Source organism: Temnothorax nylanderi, unplaced genomic scaffold (assembly GCF_030848795.1).
Source record: "Temnothorax nylanderi isolate EJ_2023f unplaced genomic scaffold, tnyl_v1.0 TNYL_tig0026_pilon, whole genome shotgun sequence".
Taxonomy (NCBI): Eukaryota; Metazoa; Arthropoda; class Insecta; order Hymenoptera; family Formicidae; genus Temnothorax; species Temnothorax nylanderi.
In genome coordinates this window covers 611,903-634,486 of record NW_027249088.1, presented here as the reverse complement: position 1 = coordinate 634,486, position 22,584 = coordinate 611,903, and the positions used below count along the sequence as shown (strand labels likewise).

The 22,584-nt window shown below is 40.5% G+C and overlaps 1 protein-coding gene across 1 annotated transcript in view; it reads left to right on the top strand.

Annotated features, from left to right (window-relative positions):
- The window catches only part of LOC139769964 (interleukin-1 receptor accessory protein-like 1-B), a 161,851-nt gene that overhangs the window by 80,203 nt on the left and 59,064 nt on the right, over positions 1-22,584 (top strand). The window lies entirely within an intron of this gene.

Here is a 22,584-nt window from a genome sequence, read left to right as displayed (position 1 = left end):
TGACAAATGGCGCGTCCCATGATTCAATATTTACACGATTGTTATGATGTGTTCCCCCGGTTTCAGCGATATTAAAACAGAATGGCCACTACTCTTGAGAAACGAATGGTCCGATTAGCGACGGGAGGCTGCTATATATAACGAGTGTCGCGCGCGAAAAGCTGCCTATTAATAGCACGTGGCAGTCGCTCAAGTTAAAGAGCTATTTCAAGTTTAATTTAATTTTCAGAACTATTTTAATTGGACTTTAATCTCTCGGTTTAATTTTACGTTACTTGACTTGAGATATATTGGAGAAACAGCTTCGATTTAAATTATTACGGAAAACTGAACGTTTGAGGAAGAAAGAACAGGAAATCTAGATTTAAATTTTAAACGCTCACGTTTGTTGAAAATTTGAAGAATATAATATTTAATCGAACTAAATATCTATTTTTTTAAGATTAAAGTAATTTATTCCATTTTGCCATTAATATATTTAATTGTTCTATAAAATAATTAAAGAAAATAAAATATATTTTATTTACTTTTACATTTGTTTGCCATAAAATATAATTAATTCTTTGAAAATTGTTTGGAAGTTGCACTGGTGTCCCTCTGTAAAAATGGCTCCCATTAAACTTCTTTGCTACGAGATTTAGCAGTCACGTCGCGTTGTAAAACTATAAAAAGTAGATTACAAGCGCCGAATTACAAGCGACCTGCCTAAGAAACAATTTGCAACCTTAACCGTAACAATTAGGTAGTTTCTTCGAGGAGAACCGGATCCGTTATCAGACAAACGCGATTTGTACACCCTCCCGTCGATTTATCCTTCCACGGTCGGATCCTTGTGCCTCATGGTCCTTTTGGATGTCCCGCTGCTTGTATCCCAGCCACGCAATTAGCAAAAGCCGCGCGATAACGTCGAAAGATCCATCTGGATGGATGCCGGATCATTAGGCACCTCTCCGTTTCTCCCATATACATTCGTCGAGGAATGCGGCCCTTAACATTGGAAAAAGTGGTCGTTGAAAGCTTCCCGATACATTGTTGTGTTATACAGGGTGTCGCGACATTATCGCGCCAATGTGTCGCGGGATTTATCGCGACTTTGCGAATCGTCGACGCTGCATTTATATTTTACATCCTATATATGCGAAAGATTTCTATGCCGACGAAACCGAGAATCCGTGCAAATATTTTAAGCATTGCTCTATTTTTTTTAATTATTTACTATCGAGAATTTATATTTCTCCTTTGTTTCATGTTTAACTTTTTAAATTTTGCGCGTGGCGCACCGAATGCGCGACCCTCGAAGGTATCACTCGACGTTTAATCAAGTCAGAAACGGAAAAAAAACTGAACTTTGCGGCGGAATTTATCGCGATGCGACGCGGAAGTGATAATTCATTTACGTTCCCTATCGTGTTCCTTTCAAAAGCAAAAACGGATTATTCCTGCTCTCTTTTCTTCCGTCCCTCGCTCCACATACACCCCCTACATACGTGTGGAATTTAGGGAAAAACTTTTCCGCCGGTCCCGCTTCGCGCGCGTCCCGCAAACGGAGGTCGGGCGTGTTTAATGCGTTGCGCAACACGACCGCGGTGATTTAATCGGGCTTACTTTGCGGGGGAAATATGGTGGAATCAGGGAAACGCATTTATGCGGGCTTACACGCGGCCTGGGTTATGAACCCCCCCCCTTCCCCGTCCTTGTTTAGCGGGAGGATACGCTAAATTCGCGAATTAGAGTTGCACAACGAAGTTCCGTCCGCGCGGCGCGCGATCAGCAACTTGCGCGTCCGCTTGCTCGCGCGCGCATAACATTGTTCTATGTTTAGCAACGAGTTTCTGCGGTGTTATGATCCCTTTGTAGATCAGACGTGAAGTTTCGCGGGATATCTCGAGGCGCTAATATAGCAGATGCTCGGAATATTCAAGGATGCCGAGCGTTTTAATCTCGGGGGTTTCTTTCGAAGATCTGCAATTTCTAGAAACGCGTTGGTGTCGAAAGAATTTGATATCTATCTTCCTATCTCTTTTCCTTAGAGTTTTTAATTCAGATTTGAAATTGCCAATCTCGGAGCTTCTCTTTTATTCTAATATCATTGGATTATTGGATTTAAGGATTTAAAAAAATCGGCGTTTTGAAAATCTAGGATATCTCTGAATTTTTTTATTTTTGAATCCTAGAACGTATTGATTTTTCAAGTTTATGATTTTGGAATCTTCGGTTCTCAAGTATCTTGGGCGTTGCAGGAATTTAAATTCTTTAAATTCTTTGAGCTCTTCATTATGGACAAAAATTTTAGACAGAATTTCAGAAATATAAAATTATGTATATTTACATTCAATGGTAATCCTAGATAATAGTAATACATTCTCTTTTTTTAGTGAGAGCTTCAGATTGCTGTTAATGCAAATTAATATTAATGTAATACGTTAATACAAATTCATAAAGCCAAATCTAGTAATAAGAAAGCTAAACGGCAGAAATTTCCGCCGTTCTGACTGAAATATGCAGCGAGCTGATGTGGGATTACAAATGTAAATATTATCCAATGATATTTTGACCCAAGAATAATGATAGCCAAGGAGACACTGAAAGGAGGCTATGTCGTGGATCGTGTTGCGGTTATCGAATTATATTCAGCAACATCTTGGGTCAACAATAATACGGGGAGATGAACGAGACCAGAATTGCGCTGCTCAAAATGGATATGCAAATTCTATCTGTAAATTCTGCAAGAGAAAGCGATCTAATTTCAAACGTGTAGCATTTTAAATCAAACAAGAATACATCCGTTAGCTTGCTGAGGCTTAATTCGTCAATTCTATAGTAACATGATTTCTGCTGTGAAGCCATGTTCGAAGTTAATCAAAGAACGCAATCTTGTTACGTCTCCTTGCGGTGTGTTACTTCGCGACAAGTTTATTTTCGATCGCCGATTACTCGAAAATTGTCTCTCGCGTCCTCACATTTTCAACGAGAATAAATTGACCGCGCGTCAAAAGAGTCCGCCATCAAGCGCTGACGTGATAAGGGCAGGAAGAACATTCTGTGTAATTTTTCAAAGGTATCTTTCCTTTCGGATAAGTTCGGTCCCCTCGAAGCTCGCAGTATCTCGCGGTCTCACGTGCACCTGGAACTCATAAGCGCGTATGTGTCGGAGTACCTTAAAAGGATCCAAAAGGATATTCCAACCCTCCCCCTAAGTCCTCCCCCGTCCCTCCCTTCTCCTCAGCCTCCCCGTTCTTCCAGACGTGGCGGCAGAAGCGTCCGGAGGAACGCGGCTTTAAGCTTTAAAGCTCACCGTCATTCTTCACCGCTGGTACACCGAGCTAAAAGAAGGATTTCCGTTTTCCTTCCCTCCTACCCCTCCTAACTCCTCCTACATTCTCCACCTTCCTCTTTCCTCCTTCCTCTGTCCCTCACCATTCCACCGATCCATCTGCTGGAAAAATGGACGTCGCGGGAAAATCAGATGGCGGAGTTCGCGTGACGCGAAAAGGCGGCTTTTGCCTCGCCACCGGCTTTCCGCAGGACGCCGATTAATGGCGCTTCTCTGGCGAAGTTTGAGTTCTTTTTGCCGAAGAAGTAGTTAAAGTGCGAGCGATTCCTTCGCTCGGAGTCTCGGACTCAAAAAAGTAATAATTAAATGATAATTAAGTGCGATAACGCTAAGGCATCAGCCCGGTATCCACATTTCTTGCTGCAAACTGTTTTAAAAGTGATTATAAGCAAGTGATTATAAATCTGTTTAATGGAAGTTAGATGCGAAATGACAAACTCCCAAATAAAATTTTTTTAAATTATCTAATATTGAAAAAGAATGAAAAGAAAATGAGATAATTTTCAAGATTATTCTTCTCTATTCTCGAGAAATATAAATATGTACCTATATCTATTATTACGACGATTTCTATAGAATTAAAATTTAAAATTTATAGTTTAATCTCTATACCTATATACATAAAATTGAAATGCATTTTGATATCAACGTTCAATCTTTAATAGAATTCTTAGAATCATAATTGTAATCAACTTAAGTAGATTACAATTTATCGTTAGCTTTGTCGCAGATGTTTCGGACCTTAAATTCTTGGAATAATAGAAATTTTTAAAACCTCGAGCTCTATCGAAGCTCGAGTTAGTCTGAACTGAAGCTGAGAAGATCTCGAAGTTAGTCGCAGTTCAGAAATTTTTGCAAATCCTCAATTATCTTTTTTTTGTTGTTGAAAAACTCGAGTTCTTCGACGTCCGTATACTTGGTGCCTTAGCTACTTATACGGTTCGAGTTTCCGCTACTTGGCCCTTCGTATACCTCTGGTAATCCTAAGCCCTTCGATCATGTACGCGCGGACCCATCGCGTCCATCGTGCGCGACGTAGCTTTAAGCTCAAAAGCTTCCCCTTCGTCCAACTACGCTATTCTTCACTTTCGCTATAGCCATAGCTGAAAGAAGGATTTCCGTTTTTCCCTCCCGCTTCCGGCTCCCCTCGTGTTCGATCCCCTTGCAGGTCGTCGGAAAAATGGACGGGGCTGAAAATCAGACGGCGAAATCTTCGTAACTCGAGACGGAATCTCCTCTACCCTCCTCCTCCTGTCGAAGGATTGTCCGTCGACAGAGAAATATCTCGGGGCGATTTCAATCGAAAGCCGCGGTCGCCGCGTTTATTTCTGCGCGTTCAAAGAATTCCCTCGCGAATCCGTTTTACTCTGGGCTTCGACAAACTTCAATATCTCTCGATACGCTACTAAAATTGTGCTGCATCGCGAGAACGTCTTTTAACCCTCCGTCTGTATACGTGGGTCTACGGCATCCGAGCCAAAATAATATCTGCTTGTAACTGTAAAACTTGCAAGCCTGCCAGAAAATATCAAATAAACGATTGATTAAAATGACTATAAAATCGTCAACTACAATGTAGACATACGTTTTGTGAATTTTTTTAGATTTTTTCAAATACTTTCAAATAGTAGAGAAAAATAACGTCAAATGTGACAAACCCACGTATACACTCCAAAGGTGCAAAAAGAAACATATACACACGGAGGGTTAATATTGAAACTCGTATATACGTTAATTGATATCTCATATTCGATATTTAATTTAACATCTGCTTTGTCAGCTCATAGACGCTTCTGTAATCCTAGAACTTTATATTTAACATTTACTTTATCAATTTAATTTAACCATTTCATTATTTTGTATCCCAAACATTTTATCTTTCATTACAGAAAATCGTAATGTTCTGATATATTGTAGCACATTTCCCACATGCTATTTCTCATCAGTGGAAAACGGACAATCGTCAGATTTTCACGAGATGTTCAACGGCGTTTTTCTCTCTCAGTTTTTCCGGGCCGACTGGACTGAAAAGCGATCGTTTATCCTCGCTACGCGGAATTTCTCTCTCTTCGTCAAGGAAGTCTCTCTCTTTTTTACTCGTCCGGAATAATCGTTTGTCCCTCTCTGCGGTGAAAATTCTTATTCGGTGTGAAATAAGAGAAAAACGAGGAGAGTGTAAACGAGGACAAGCCGACGTCCGCGTCGTTCCGGGGCGGGGCACAATGGAGATTTTTCATTAAAACACTCAAGTCGGCCGCTTCCGACAGCGTCCGGATAAACTGGAGTAGGTTTTGTCCGTCTCTTCCGCCTCGCAATTGAGTTAAATGGATAAAGCGCGAAAGGCCTCTGATCTCGCTTTTTACGGGAGGACGTGAAAAAAACGGCAGGACATCTTGTGAACGAGTGATGGGGGAACCTCAAAGGTATCTCTGACAAACGCTCGAAATATCAGAAATTGCATATTTTTTTTAGCAAAATATTTATGTGGCGATGTATTTTAAAATTCTAGGCAACAATTACATTATTAATATAAAATTATTGAAGCAATATTCTACGAGATATAATTCGTACGGTTGTAAAATTAATGATACAAATCTTTTGAAAAATAATTTCATAAAAGGAAATTCTAGTCTCGTTTGATATTTAATTCAATTTACCTTATCGCTTTGCAGTTTTTCTATCTTACTACGAAGTAAGCATTATTAATCCTATTTATTTTAATTATCCATGTTTAGCGCACGCCATTTATCTAATTTAATTTTTGTTTACTTCGTTGTGCCGACATTTTCTATGATTTTACATCGTAATTTTAATCCGTGCAATTCTAATTTAAATACTCTAGATTTCCAAACTGACCATCAGCTGATCACCACCGACACCCTGAATATTATTTCCACGCGTTTTCTGTGGTATCGTGTGTCCCCCTTGCCTCGCAAACCCATCAAGATGTCCGTGTTTCTCACGCGAGAACAAAGCGAAGCGCGCACGCAATTACCGGGCCGGCATCGCACTCCAATTAGCGACGTCACTTTTCCGTCCGCGCCGCGCAATTTACCCCGTCCTCCCCCTCCCCCTCCCCCTCCCCCCTCTTCGCCCTGCCTCATGTCGTGACCACCGCCGCGTGATCTCTCCCGATCTCGTTTTCCCATCGCGAATGGATCGCACCTGTTTCTCCTTCTCTTCTCCCCCGTCGATCTCTCGCAACCGCGGTCGATCGAGCGTGCAGATCCGCCTCGCGGTCGAACGAAGCGAGCGGAGCGAGGAGGAGAGAAAGCGGAGGACCGGGGTTCAGCCTGGGGTCGCGGAGAGGGAGAGAGAGAGAGAGAGACCGCGGGTTTTTGCACGGCGCGAATTTTTAATGGCGATGTTTGCGCGCGGCTTCTTGCGCGACCGGAAATTCCGTTCCACCGCGGTTTCCGCGACCCGGGCGTGAAGCCGGGAAAATTGCGTGTCGCGGTTCGACGATCCGGGGGGAGGAAGAAGAAGAGAGAGGACCAGAGGAAGAAAGGTGGTTCACAAACGGATGCACAAGATTTTGTCTTAAGAACCTCTCACACTGTGTGTGTGTGTGACTGTGTATAATCGACAGCATGTGCATAATTCACGACTCTGTGAGTTTTGCCAATTTTATTTTCGTCTTGGCAAAGCGTCGCTATATAAAGAAAATCGTTGCACGTCCATTACTGGACAAGTCGATACCGTAAATTCTGGAAAATTTAGTCGTGTTCTAAATCGATTTCTATTGCTATTGTTACACTTCCGTTTTAGCAACTACTAATTTTAGAAAACCGTCTCGTCGCATTGGTATCCGATCCCGGTGACTTTGATCCCCGTCGACTATCCGAAATGTCAGAAGTGTCAGAACCACGCGGATTCGGACACGCGGTTGACTCTTTTCACCCTTCCGCCAATGAACGCTCACGCAATGTGGACGCAAGTGGACGGCGTCATTAAAACCGGTGGCGTTCTCTTTAGCATCCCCTCCTCCTCTCCGCTCCATACCTTCCCGGAATTCCGGCTTTTTCCTTCTGTTCGCTTCCTCGCGCGACTAATGAATTCAACAGCGGCACGAAACACAGGTCATCGATGTCGCACCCGCTTTCGCGAATTCTTTCGGGTAAGTTCGCCGGGATAATTAATCCTTCCTCGAGCGTTTAAGGATTTAGTGTTTTGATTTTATTTTAGTAACGTGGATGCATAATTTCATGACTCTCCATTGTATGGATTCGCAGTGTGTGAATATTTTATAACGCAGACGACCTTGTTTCTTACAATAATTCGGGAGTGTCAGCAAACCGGATGGTTTTGAACAGCATATTTTACTCATTTATTAATTTAATTGACCCAATGAAAATTGATTTCAAGAGAATTTAATTCGTGATCTAATTATCGAAATTAAACGAAAATAAATTTAGGAGGCTACTCATTCTCCATCTTCTCCTTTATCATCTTTCTACTCTTTTTTTTCAATATCTCATTTTCCTTATTCATATATAAAGAGGACAAAAGTATCGGAAAAGGAATTTCATCCATTTTCTCATAACGCGCGCTTATATTTCTCATCCCGTTCTCGCAACGCATTAAGCTAATAGAGCGAGGTGAGATACTATATAATTCGCGGAAAGATATCGACATTTTGCGAATCGACACACCGCCAATGCGAAAAATGTCACCTACGATCTGCCTGTCTATCTGACTGGACTATTCGCGTTGGACTATTCGGACATTCGCGTTGAAGGCGACCTGACACCGGAGGGGGCAGCCGGTGTAATTTAGTCCGAGTCTTCAATTTTGTGACGCGCGGTCACGCTGAAAAGCTATCCCTATATTTATCTGCTACGGATCGAAACGCGACAATCGATAAAGTACGCGAAGTTCGTTTTCGCGTATCCCGCATTCCCGCCGCGCCGCACTGGGAAATTGAGCTCGCCGAAATTATAACTCTCTCGACCGCGCGCCGCAGACAGAAGTGAGATGGAGAGAGAGCGAAGGAGAACGAGACGGGCAATGCACCCTTGCACTGCTAGAGACAAATAGAGAGAACAGGGCGGCGAGGGTGGTTGTGATGCGGGGGAGATAGCGCGCGGTCTCTAGTTACTTACTGCGGATCGATTTTGAAGCGGCTACCTGCAGACCAATCTTCCACTTTCCTCTTCGTGGAATCGATTAGAAAAAAAAAAACTGCCACGACAATAGAGAAAAAGTCGCGAGAGGCGACGCGACGTGTTACTGCACACAACCCAACACAACCTTTCTCCTATACGAACAACGAGCGGCAAGTCAAAGCCTCTAGAGATCGCGGTAAACTTCCTCCGCAAGTTTTATGTCATAATATTTTTAAGCAATTTCCGTGCACTCTTAAAGCGCGTCTTTATTGTCCGCGTCTTATTATTGCTATTAAAATTTCACGTTGCGTGATGATTTATGTAAAAGTAATGAAAATTATAGTATCACATTTTTATTGGAAAATTATAGTATCGCGTTTAGATCCTCCAGTAGATTTTTCCAACCGAGAAGAAATAAAAATTATTGTGAGATTTATAAAATATAAAGGACGAAAGTATGCTAAACTTTTCGTAACGCGTACTTATATTTTTAAATTAAAAATGCTTTCGCGACACACGTGCTTAAAAAAAAGGTAAAAAATTACTCAAATATTATTTTACTAAAAAATTAGATATTACTTCATGATTAAAGCTTATACGGAGGGCAACGTGTCTAATTACTAGCTCTTTCACTTTGTATTATCACAATTAATTATTTTTTTTAATACTTATACTATTTACCAAATACCTATAACGTTATAAAGTGTTCATCGAAATGGATATCGAAGCTCTTGCGACGTTCTGGATAGGGAAGCCCAGGTTCAATTTGATCCCGAATGTAGCAGCATCGCAACTGCAGCCGGTGCAGCGGCACGACCGGTTTCCGAGAAGTCCGTCGCAATTCGCAATGCCGAACGCGATCGATCGAATTAAGCTGCGCTTTGCTGAAATGTCGTCCGCAAATAGAGCTGTCGGGCGGCATGCATGATGTTATTTATTGTCGCGGTCGAATCGCGAGACGTCGACCGCGACCTTAACCCTTTCAGCGATGAGAAACAATCGCGGGATAGATCGGAATAGATCAAAGAGAGAGAGAGAGAGAGGGGGGGAGAGATTGTCGGAAGCCATATCAATATGTGATTGCGTTCCACATCGAACGCGAGCTTCTGCGAAACGATTAACTTAATCTAAGATCGTCAGATATTACATTAGCATTTTTATCGGTACCTTTTATCGACAGTTATTTATTCTCCCTCATATTTGAATTGTAGGTTGTACTTTATCTTAACGATTTGATCTTACGAATTTAAAATTCCTATAGTTCCCTAAATCTCGGATCCCGCGTTAAATTCAACATTTCATTGAATGTAACTGTGCGAAGCAATTCAAACGCCAAGTGTTGAATTCTCTCGTGTCTTTAATACAACGGTGTGTAAACGAAGGTGCGGACCGATATCGAAGTAAATTGAAACATTGGCAATTTTCCGTCGTGATCGCCCGAGCAATTATCCCGCCGCGCCGTGCGATTCGCAATAATAAAAGGCGCTTTCTACGACAATAAAAGAAAGGTCTTATCAAACGCGGTGGACCGCGCGGACCATCTCTCGACGGCAGCGGGCTCGATCGATTCTTTCTCTCTCGCCGCAAAAAGGAAATATTATTTTAATCTTCCTCTCCAACCGGCAGGGCACTGATGTCTCAATAAATAGCGATTGGTCGACGTCCTTTAGAGAGCTCGCGATGGAACTGTCCAAGTTGATCTTTTAATTCGCGGGTTCTCCATCCGAAAATTATATTGGAGGAAAATCGCCTTTTAATTTTAATGAATTTCATCAAACGCGGCGAATGTCGACGCAAACATTTTTATATCAAGTCGAAAGCTTGTGTTTGTGGAAATTCTCATTACGCTTCCTAAATTACTGTGAATTTTGCGCCGCCGTCATTTAATCGTAAACTCGAACTCGCAGAGTTAACTGATTGTGAGAGAAGGGACGATGAGAACCTATATCGACTTTCAAAGAGGGGAATGCGCGAAATTTGAGAGCCGCTGCTTTAACCGATGTCGCCATGTCGCACCAAGTGCACTCCGTTCTCTTTGTTACCGCTGCATCGGGCGATAAAAACGAGCTCTCGCCTCTCTTATTGTAATTGTACCTGCTACTTCTGTTTCTCTTGCTGGTGTCCGTCTCCCCACAGAGAAATCGCCCGCACTTTCCGTTTTTGCATCATTAATATTAATCGTAACAAAAATAATACCGAGATTGATTTTACCGCTGCTGTAGAAAGAAAAAAAAAAGAGAAGGCTTTATCCCCCGATAACCAAATCGGTGTAATGATTATTTCGAAAATAAAAGAGAGCTCTTTAGCATCGTTATTATGCAACAAATACGAGGTTTTAATGTTATTAATATTAATTCTTCATTACGTATTGAAGTAACATCGGCGAACGCGACAGCGATAAACGTTAACGTAATATTCAATAACCGTTGACTGAGTGCTAAGCGTTATAATAATATTGCTGCGATATCGAAATTACGACGATACACGAATAATGACGATAATTAAATATTTTATATAAATATTAAAACAATACTGATATTGCATTCTATTATTTATTATTATTTATACATCGAATTATTAATGCGCGTATATCAATCCATGCTTCGAAACAATCAACTTTAACAGCGCGTAGTGAAATACAAAATATCGCCGGGAATGTATTCCCAAACCACTTCTATAATGCGAGATCATTTTATTCGAAACAATTGTGGATCCTGGTGATGCTAATCTCGCAGGATTCGCAAACCTCGGATACCAGACAGATGGTAACGGAGGGAGAGAGGGAGAGGATGAGAGATAAATTTTCAGGAGAATTAAGATAATTACGCGATGAGAATCCTTTTTTCTACCCCCTTTAATCTTCCCCAAATTTAAAGGGCACTCTCTCTCGGACGAGGATAATCGCGCGGAAGGCAGGTCGAAAGGTCGAATTAGTATATCGGGGGCATGCGAAAGGTTACGAGGAGATTGGGGGTAGATCGAGATGGCCAATTTCGCCGGAGGGCTGGCCGGTGGTTAAAACAAATTGGCCTCGTCGTGGAGATTGAATTCACGTCGAACTTCCGAACAACACTCGACTCGAATTTTTTATTGGCCCGCGTAACGGGTGCGCTGCGGAATCGAGGCATGTTTAAAGATACGAGAATCCGCGGACTCTCCTTCTTAATAATGATCTGCAATCAGATGTTAAGATCTTTTTGGTCTTGGATATTAACTCTCCGTTCTCTGAGATCCTGTACTCGCCTCGCTCACTCACGTAGTAATTTTAGCGAACAACTTTGGCAAGAAAACAAAATAACACTCAAGTGGGGTGTTAAGAGTGGAGAAATCGTACCAATTTAAAGTTTAAACTTCTTAATTGAGATATACACAGTGAAACATTATAGTTTTCGTAACTTATTGTTAGTGGATATTCTAGCGTGACGTCTGAGGACTAAATATTTATTTCCCTCGGTGTAATTTGCTCATTCATATCGCTTATCTTGTATCCGGTCCTTCACTTGTTCCCTAGTTGTTCCCCAGTTCCCCATTTATGTTTTATTCATTTCCCTTTTGTTCATTCTGTTTTTTCCCTCGATTTTTTTGCGTTCTTTCTCTGTTTGTTCCACATTCGTTTTCCACTTGTTCTACATTTGTTCTTCGATTATTCTCCGTTTATTCTTCATTTGTTTTCAATTTGTCCTCCGTTTGTTTTCCACCTTCCTTATATTTGTTTTTTATTTGTCGTTATTTATTTTACGCTCATTCTTCATTTCTCCCTCATTTGTCCTCCATTCGTTTTTTTCATTTATTCTCCATTTATTTTTCATTTATTCTTCATTTTATTCCCATTTATTTCCCCGTTCGTTCGCTATTCTTTCACGAAGCCAAATATGGGTTCGCGCGCGGTCAAGGCTCAATAACGTTTTGTCGCATGATCGATTTTCCGCTCGAAATTTCCTCGAAGTCCAACGAATGGATGTCAAGGCGAAACGTAAAGTTTTCCAGGAAGAACTCTGCACGTCAGACTTGGTTCCGAGATAAGAGAGCTGTAGTTATCCAAATAGAAATGCTCATACGCCCACGCTGGGGCATTCAAGGAACTCGACGTCGTATAAGATGCTCAATGCTGTCACGTTTCCTTTTGAATCAGTTCGAAATTAATCTTTTAGAATGACTTCACGGACACACAAAAATGTGTGTGTGTGTATGTGTGCGAGAGAAAAAGAGAATACGCTATAATTTATTAAATTTATTTCAGCAAGTAACTGCGAGATTCTTAAGGTTCACGAATTTTATAAATTTAATATAAAAGCACGAAATACACAATTAATTTCGATGAGAATGAAAAATTAAGTATCTTAGTAAATTATCTTCGATATCGCGAGAGAGACATCGAAAGTTATCTCACCGATATCGAGGTATCGGTAACCGCGCCGGGCATCGCCGGCACTTACTCGTATCTACGGCGTCGTCCTTTTCGATTTCCGGAATCGAGCGGCCGTCGAACTCACGTGAACTCTGACTAACCTCCCACCTTCCGGGCCACCGTTTTCCTCGACATCGCCGGATAACTGGCCGGCGAGACGTCGGCGGTCCGTGTCTTCTCTCGGAAAATTTATCCGGAAGAGAACTTTTCCCGGAACTTGATACCTACGGTCGTATACGCACGACGTGCTTCGCGCCGACTTCCGCGTCGCTTTCGCGCGATTGTCGGACGAATGAAGAGCGAGACGTTATAACGACGAGTAAGTAGAGCAAAGTGGGAACGTGGCGCACAGAGTGTCGCGGAACGAATCGAAGACGAGAGCGAAAATAGAATAAAGCAAGAAGTCGGCGGGGAACGACAAATAGAGACACTGTATGTCTTTTTAACTGAAGATTCGTGATTTAGAATCGAAAGAGCAATGTTATAAATTTGATTCGTTCCGATTTAATCTGTATTTAAAGTTGCATAAAAATTATAGAGATGCAAGTATAGAAATCTATTTACCGCCATATAGCTTATCCAACGCAATCAAACAATGCATTTGGCCAATTAACAACTTTTATATATCTCAAATATCTCTTATATCTTCTTTTTATATCTCGACAGCGCGATGGGCAATTAACGAAACGACCTTTTCTTGCCGTGACGTAGAGAAACCCATCTAACAAGCTGTATCCTGCGGAAGAAATCTTTCTTTCCCCGATTATTAACTTCACTTGGTCGGTGAAATAGCTCGTAGTCCGTAGAAAATATTTGATATTTTCAAAGGATTGATCATTTTTCTTTTGTGGCCTTTAAACGTTTGCACTGGCGGCGCTGCACTGGTCTCTTCCACAATCGCGCCTTTGACGTAGAGATAGTTCAAAGTTAGCATTTCCGATAGCAGTATTCGCTCTTCCCCGCGCGGGGGATCAGCTTTATCAGAAACAGAAAATATGTGGAAAATCCCAGGCCTCATGCTCCGCACGCGATATGTCTAGTCGTTGATTTCTGGTTATTTTAGAAAGTATAACGCTTCAGGGCAGTTCAGGGGCTCCGATCGCGACTCTCCGGGCGACTCACCGGTTCTCCAGTGTAGCGCCAGAGATTTCGCTCCGCCGCGGTGACTTTCTCTCCCCGCCGCGCGCCGCCGCGCGTCGTTCGGTCGAGGCGTTTTCCCGAGGCCTAATCGCCTAATCGCGTTCGCGGAATCGACAAGGCGAGCGGCGACCCCGGGCGCGATAAATTCGTGCCCGCGCGTCCGCGGTGCAGCGCCCGCCCGCCGCTACTCGGTAATAAAGCGATCGATTCCTCGAGGCGACGTGGGCCGCGCGTTTCCAGGTATACCGCCCGCCAGCCGACGACGAGTTCAGAGAAGTCCTTATGGGAAATCGATATACGCCCGGGATTCTTAATACGCAAATGTCGTCTCGACCCCGAGATATACCGGCCGCGGTATCAGTTCTCGGCTTCCGTTCCCCGGAGCGGAATCCGAGGATCCGCGATACTTTCCTTCGTTACCCGATGATATCTGCAAAGAATCTAAAGGAAACGTGAGAAATTGGCAAACTTATTTCACCGTATTGACGACGGGATTGCGATTAACGGGGAAGAAATTTCAGAATTTTTTGCACCGACGGAAACTAATAAACTATTTAAAGATGTTCCACAAAAAGTTATTTCATCAAGAAACATAAATAAATTTTTAACATTGAATCCTATAAAAAAAGAATTCTTTTTATTTATATTTACAAGCTTCAAAGTTTTATTAGAAACTTTTATATAGAAAATCGCATATTTTTAAAAATTGTCACCTTTATAGTTTCAAAATTCAACGTTCCCAAAGTTCTAAATTTCAGAATTTTGTTAGCCATGCATTAGCAATTTGGGGAAAGGCTGCGAAATGGAGAGACAGGGAGATGAAGGAGAGACGAGCCTTTTCAGCGATCGTTCACAGCGGAGAGAATCCGAAATCAGGAAACCGTCCTTCTGGCCGACCCTATACATGCGCAGCCACCCTCATGTCAGCTCGCTTCCCTTTCACAATCCCCGCGCACAATTTCTCATTCGCTGCCGATCTGCAGCGAACGAGACGGGACAAATGGTGGTCGCTCCTTTTGGCAAGGACGAAGGACTCGTTCGACCCTGGGGGCGAGGCACCGTCCGCCGTCCGTTGAATTCCGGGGAGATCCATCTCACGACGCGGACGCTCGATCTTCCGCCGCGCCGGGAAGCGACGGTTTCTCTTTTATTTCCGCGATTAGATGAGATTAATTCGCGGTGCCTGCGGGTACTCGCGACCGGCGCGGGATAAGTCCTTTTATGGATCGCCGGCCGTTCGATCGCGTACTTTTGCTCATTAGTGCGGGAATTTTACGTGACAAATGGCCGAGGCTAGAAGAGGAAGAAAAAAAAAATGAACGTCGCGGGTCTTTAATTCTTTCCCATTAAAATCTATCTGTCTAATTATTCGAATAATTGTCCCTTAATAATCCTTATTCGTTTTACAACTTTCCAACTCTCTTTAATTCCGTTTTTGCCACTCCTCGTTAATTTTTTAATTCTCTCCATGATCAGTACGTTGTTAAATTTCTATTAACAGTAAAGACATTTTAACCGACCCTACTGACTATTATTTTTTAATCGTTAGTAGAATCGATTAAAAAGTCTTTACTGTTAATTATTTACTGGCGAAGTAAATATTAGGTACTATATTCGGTTAAATTTCTTCTTTCTTTAGAAGCTTCCTTCTTCATTATGACTTTTCAATTATTTATTTAGTTATACAGTTTTCATATCTTTGGAATCTTTTGCACTTCAACGTACACTCGGAATGGAACCATTTTTGTCGCTACATTTTTTTTCTTCATCTGCTAAGCCTCGTCGTTTCCGCTGTATCATATACGACCGGCAATGAGGTTGATACTTCCCGAATGCTTGGCGCTAGGAAGATTTATGTCTCGCCGTGTATAAACTGTAACTGGGATGAAGAGGGAATCGGAGACACTTAGTCGATGCGCGGGCGTTAAATATGGAAGTGAACGCGCCTTAATTAGCGTGCAAATCCGCCGAAATCCGCGAGGCGGGATGCGAAATTCGTGCCTCGGCGGCACGAGCTCCCGGGAGCTCGACGTCGTTCTCGTTTTCCCTAATGAAAGTAAATCTGAAATGTGAAACTTCGGGCAAGCGATCCATTCGCGAGTTGAACGCTGAAGCGATCGGCGGGGACTACGCGAGCCCTAATATTACGTGACATTTAAATCTCCAGAGATGTTTTTCTCTCCGAATTGATTTTGATCTGTTTAATTAATACCCGAACTATCTCTTCTAGCAATTCCAATTTTTCTTCCGTTATAAACTGTGTTACATATCCTCGAAAAGAAACCGATCAATCCTCGATCGATTCTGAAAGTTATTCGCAAAAATTACGTTTTAAATTTAATTGACCGCATTTAAAATGAGAAGAATATCTCTTACCGAGAATATTTTCTGTGTGGAACTAATTCCTACTGATTTGATTACTCGATAGATCCGAGATATATTTTGTCAAATTATACCGTTTATTGCTTAATGATTTTTCTTGATATTTTCCGAAGTTGTTATATTTTCTCTTCGTCGAATACATGTTTTGCTTTTATGAAAAATAATCTTCTCGAGTGATATTTTTCCGAAGCTATTTTCTCTTTCAGAAATTATCTTTCTAGATATGACCGATTTAATTAATTCTCCAATTATATAGTACTATTTTCTCCATATTTCTGACTTTTCTCTCGCTTGACATATTACATCTCATCTTTATTCTCCCATTAAAAAGTACTCTAAATATTTCAATATATTTTATTCTGAAGATCTTCTTTTTATAATTAATTTGTTATGACGTGAGTAATTTAATTATTATTCTCTATAATTAGTGATTACTACTCGTGTGTTTTTTATATTTGTCATTTTTTACATCTACATATTTTCATAATTGGTACGCTCTAATCAGATAATAAAGATCTTTTCGAATTACTTCCTTTTAAAAATTAACCGTGGACGATTTTATTTAATTCTGAAGTACCTCTGACATTCTCTGACATTAATATATTATTTAATAATAGATTAATGGTAAAGATATTTCTTTCCGGATTAATTTAATTTAATTTAATTTAATTTATTGCGATGCTTAGTGGAGAAATACAGTTATAGAGAGTATAAAATAAAGAGTGCACGCAAATGGTGAGTCATCAACACGATGTTGTTACTAAGCCTATTAGTGGAGAAAGTGTAAGTAATATATAATATACAAACGATGGATTCGCTCACGAGAGTAAAATTGTGTCGTACAACACATTTGTCGCAGAATTTATAATACACACACAGTATACTATGTTATAACATATAGATACATACACTCGGACACACACACACGCACGTGTGCGCGTTAGCAGACACGACATATCGTGCAAGCAATCAGTGATGCGCGGGTTGAGGTGCATTTCTGGCAGGAAATGCAGTCGATGAAATGAAGGTGGATGCAGCTGTACGAAAGGAAGACAAAGAGGACAAGGATCTTATGGTAGAGGGAAGGTCGTTGAAATATTTGACTGCACAGTAGGAGAAGGAAGCGCGAAACTTGGCAGAGTGATGCGATGGAAAAACATAGATTACTTTTTCTTTTTAGAATTAACGGTGGATGATTTAATTAATTTCTCAATCATTATGTTTTACGTATTTCGACATTTTCTGATGAATTATTTAATATTAAAAATATTTCTTTCCGGGTTACTTCCTTTTCAGAGCCACGACCGATTCAACTAATTGATCAATTTAACTCCCGTTATTTCGACGAATCACATTTTTCTTTATTCCTAGAAAGAGTCAATCCACCCCCGTGCTTCCCTTCGGGTTACTCGACTCGTGACCCGTGACTGATTCAATTAACTCGTCAATTATCTCCCGTTCGCGGGAGGAGGGTCGAATTCTGAAAATTATTCACGACCGTGCGCTCTCGAGACTCAACTTGAACCGTTTGCGCATCGCGAATAGTCGGCCGAACGGCTTGCTTCGGGATGCCGTTTGATTTTGGCGCGGCGCGGGCGTCCGGACGCAGGCTCGATGGTTAATTCACGTAATCCGCAATTTGCGATTTTGCGTTACGCTGCATCGCTAAAACACGTTTGGTTGGATTAATGAGCTACGTTTATGCGATTCATCTCGACGACGAGGTTCTAATGAATTACACGGCGCGCGCGCGCGCGCAAAATCTACTTGACTTAAATGCATGAACCACCTTAAAACGCTTTCACGATTTGTGGATTTTTAACGCGAAATTTTATTTTGATCCTCGAATCGTCGAGCCGATAAAAGTTGAAAGCAGATTTCAACATGTCTGGCAAACATGTTTAATCAGCATACTTTATGTACAACCGACCGAGTACGTTAACACGGTTTATTTGGTGAACCTACTACTGTTATTCGCGTAACTCGACTCGTAATTGCAAATCGCGAAATGTAAACGAGGTAAGGTCTGTTTTGTGTCCGGTGACGAAAAAAAAAACGGACTTTACACCTGCTTGATGTAAATAAATAACTGCACGCGACGGCGGACTTTGATTTGCTGTGATTTTTTTTTCCCGAGAGGACAAAGGATAACAGCCAATTATTGTAACAATGAACCAGCCGGCGAAAAAGACAGGTATCCCATTTCGTGAGTACCATCAAACGGATAGAGGCCATTTCGCTGACGCGATTTTTACGCGATGAGAATAACGAGCAATTATTTTGCGAAGGACGCACGCGCGTCGTCGGAATTCCGAACACGAATTTCTAATAGAAATTTTTGTTATGTTAAAGTTACAGACGTAAATTATATTCTCATTAATTTGGTAACTGAAACGAGATATCGATATTTAACAGATGTACGTAAACAGTTATTATTTTGGAACTAAGTTGAAATACAAGCGCGCGTGTAATAATTGAGAGAAATAGAGCGAACTAATAACATTTGCATTATTAATTATAATTTTCATCATAATATCTTAAGAACAAAATAGATAAATGTAATTTAAATTGGTAACAAAAACTCATTGAATTTATTATTAATACTCAGTCAGTTTCTTTTTGTTCCACTTCTTAAAACAATGTTTCTTTGGATTAAGAAGGTAATTAGCGATACACCGAAATTCTCATTTATACTTAGATTTATTTAAGTAAATTTTTCTCATTCCTATTGTTATTCTCGATTGTGTCAGTGTCTGTTTTCACCGCTATTTAATTAAGTTTCATTACCGTTCTTTATTTGTAGCGTTCATTATTATCTTAATTAAATTTTATGTCACAGTGTGCCTATTTGTTTTATTGATAATATATTATTAATTAATTCATCAAAATGGATGCAAAATGCGAGAGAGGAGCCAGCAATTATTTAACAAATATGCCAGACGAATTCATCGAAATAAAATTAGCGTTAATTACGCGAGTCGACCGTGCTTCAGGTTATTAAGGACACCCAGTGATCCCTGAACATTTTCAGAATGCACGGCTTCATATTGGAAATGAGGTTTAACGACCGAGTATAATTCGCGATCCGATAACAGCATGCCACACGCTCGAGTACAATAATAAATAATTAATTAAACGATTATTTTTGCAAATCGCTCGCTGCAAATTATAACCGAGCACTTTCAGCGGTTCTCATATTTATGGAACTCTTGTATCTCGCAATTAGATTCTTTTTCTGTTTCACTTTCATCAGGGAGAGAGCCTATTAACGAAAATTTATTTGACATCTTAAGCCAATCGGACAATTATAGGAATCTAGAGAAATTCAATTTGGAATCGAAAGAGTAAAAAATTCTAAATATAAAAATCGAGCATTCGAAGTGCAAGGTTCAATTATCTAACGAATCTATAATTTAAATAATCCATTCGCGGTCCTTACATTTCTAGATCTAAATTAAAGTTTATAAATTGAACTTCTCGTGTCAGAGAGAAAGAGATACATTAATTGCAATTCATTTATTCCGGAGGAACCTTACGGTTTTGTCTCGCGCTCGTCTCTTCTCTAATTTTAAAACTTTTGTATTGCCAGCTTTCTGCTTCGGTTAATCCTTTCGAAACTTAAGGATCTTGTTCTTTTCATATCTTGACGTCTTTCGATCTTCGCGTTACCGGAATCTTCTCCGAGTCCTGAACTTTCGGTGTCCTCGGATCCTCCAATGTTTCGGTGTCTTTATTAGTTTTCGGAAGTTCCGCTATGTAGCACCGGAATCCTCGTTAGAATCCGAACCAGTTCGGAATTATCCTGGCGAAAAGGGACGAGCAACCGCTCCAGGAAGGAGGGGTGGAAAGCGCTCTTTATTAAAAATTCTTATTCAAAGTACGCCTGTAACAGTAGCTCGTAAAAGAAATCCTGTCGATGCAGGAAGAGCTTTAATAAAGGAATCTTTAATGGTGACGGCGAAATTGCCGATCGTCCTGTCACTCCTTCGGGAATGAGGATGAGTCGTTCAGCTTATTAAAAATGTTTTATTTACGACGTCGCGACGATGGTAAGATTGCCGCCTGTGAAAATTTCATGAATATGATGGGGACTGATAATTTCCTTGCGTGAGAATCTGCTGCCAAGAATATATCTTTGTTAAGGACAGTTCTGTTAATAGATGATTGAGAGAAAGGGGCAGGAGAAAAAAATAAATACTTAAGTAGAATCCAAGGATTGAGGATTCAAGATCGAAAAATTTTATTAAGCTCTCGCCATATATATATATATATATATAAGCTTTGATATCAAGGATCTCAAATACGAGAATCCATGGATCAAGGATTTAGTAATCCAGAAAGAGCCCAAGAATTTAAGGCAGATATAAATATAAAAACGCAAAAAGTCAAAGATTGATAGGAGTCGCAAAATATTTGCGGTTTTAATACCTGAAATTTATCTTCTGAGATTTATATAGTTGAAGATCTCAGATGATATAAGATTAATAACAAGAATCAAGAACATATTATCCTTCGCCAAAAGCCATAAATGTGCTTTTCTGACTAAAGGAGGAGAGGGCAATCAAAACTTATTTTACAGTTAAATTTAAGTCTGAATTAAAAATTGATATCTGCAAGAAAAATTTTGATCCCCAGAATTTGCAAATTCCAAAATTTATCAAATCCTCGGTCGAATCGCACATTCATGGTATTGGCATAAGGGGGACGATCTGATTTTTCAAGTATCCAGGAGCAAGAATTCAAGGATGCAAGGGAAGTATCATATGCCGGAAATTAATGATTGCTGCGCAGCAGAACAGAGAAATAAAATCATCGCTTAAGAAATCGAAGAGAATTAGGGAATAAGAAATCCCCTTTTTCCATGCAACTACCTCTCGGAGGAAGCAAGGGTAGAAACTTCCGGCGTAACTCAAATTCGCAGGATCCACGCGTGATGTCTCTTTGATCCGCCGGCAAAACGAAAGTGGATTTGCGTAGTGCCCCAGAAATTGATTTATGTGGAGAGAGACTTTCTTTCCCTCTCGTGGGAACGTCGTTGAATCCTTGATCCTTACCTGAAGGATGAGAGAAGACTTTGCTCTCTCGTAACGCGTGGAGCGCAGGTGCCGAATTAGAAAATTACGATAAAAATACAGTTCTCGCGGAAGAAAAAAAAATTGGAGCTGAAGTTTATTCGCGCCCGTTGGAAAGTGGGACAAGAACAATTGTAAAATAAATTGTTATTTTTACGAGATATTGACGATAAGAGTATAATGACGTGATTATAACGGCTATATATTATTGTTATAATATTCAATTACATATTATGCTACTATTATTATATTCTCTAGCATTATTGTGTATAAACCATTATTATACTTCATTGCTACGTTGCATTTGTTATCGCTATTATTGAGCTATTCTCTAATAATGAGTATTTTACGTTGCTATTACTATTAATGATATTATTGGCAGCACACAATGGAAAGGCAATGCAATAGCATCAACGACAAATTAACGAAGTCATTGCGGCGGCGGCGGTGGCGTAGTAGACGATTTATTTTCACGTACGGTTCAATGCTCCTGATTCTTCCTTACTTCGAGTGTTTGTCGAGGAGCGCTCGTTCTCTCGACTTTTATCTTTACGGCGGAACGAATGCTCTCAAGAACAGCCATCGATATTCCCGTCCCGGAAATATCGGGCTTGTTCTTGAGTGCGACGCGTTTCAAGACGATCGGTCGCCGTTTCTTCGCGAAAAATTATTGTTTCTTGAAAAATATTCCGCCCGCTGCCTTTCTTTCGTCAATTTTAAAAATATTCACTCGATAAACGCTTTTCCTTAAAAAGAAAAAAAAATGTTTTTAATGAAAAAATGTAACTTGTTTTTAACAACGAACTGAAAAAATGAAAGAAATGAAAGAAATGAATTAAAAGATAAAGCTTTGTATCTAGAAATGCTTTCTGCTCTTTTCTTATATTATTTTGCGTAATGTAAATTTATCATTGCTCGTATTATCGAAGGTAGAAAGTGAAACCGTCTTTCGTTTAGCAGAAGAAACGATAATTTTATAGAATTTTCAACACCTCGTATCTCCGAAAAAGGCCTCTGAGCCCATATTGTTTATATGAACTTTTCTTCAGAAACTCAACTCCTAAAATATTGAACAGCATTTAAGAAAAGCCCGGTGTGTCGATCTCTTAACACCCTCCTGTGTATTTATTTTTAACATTTTTA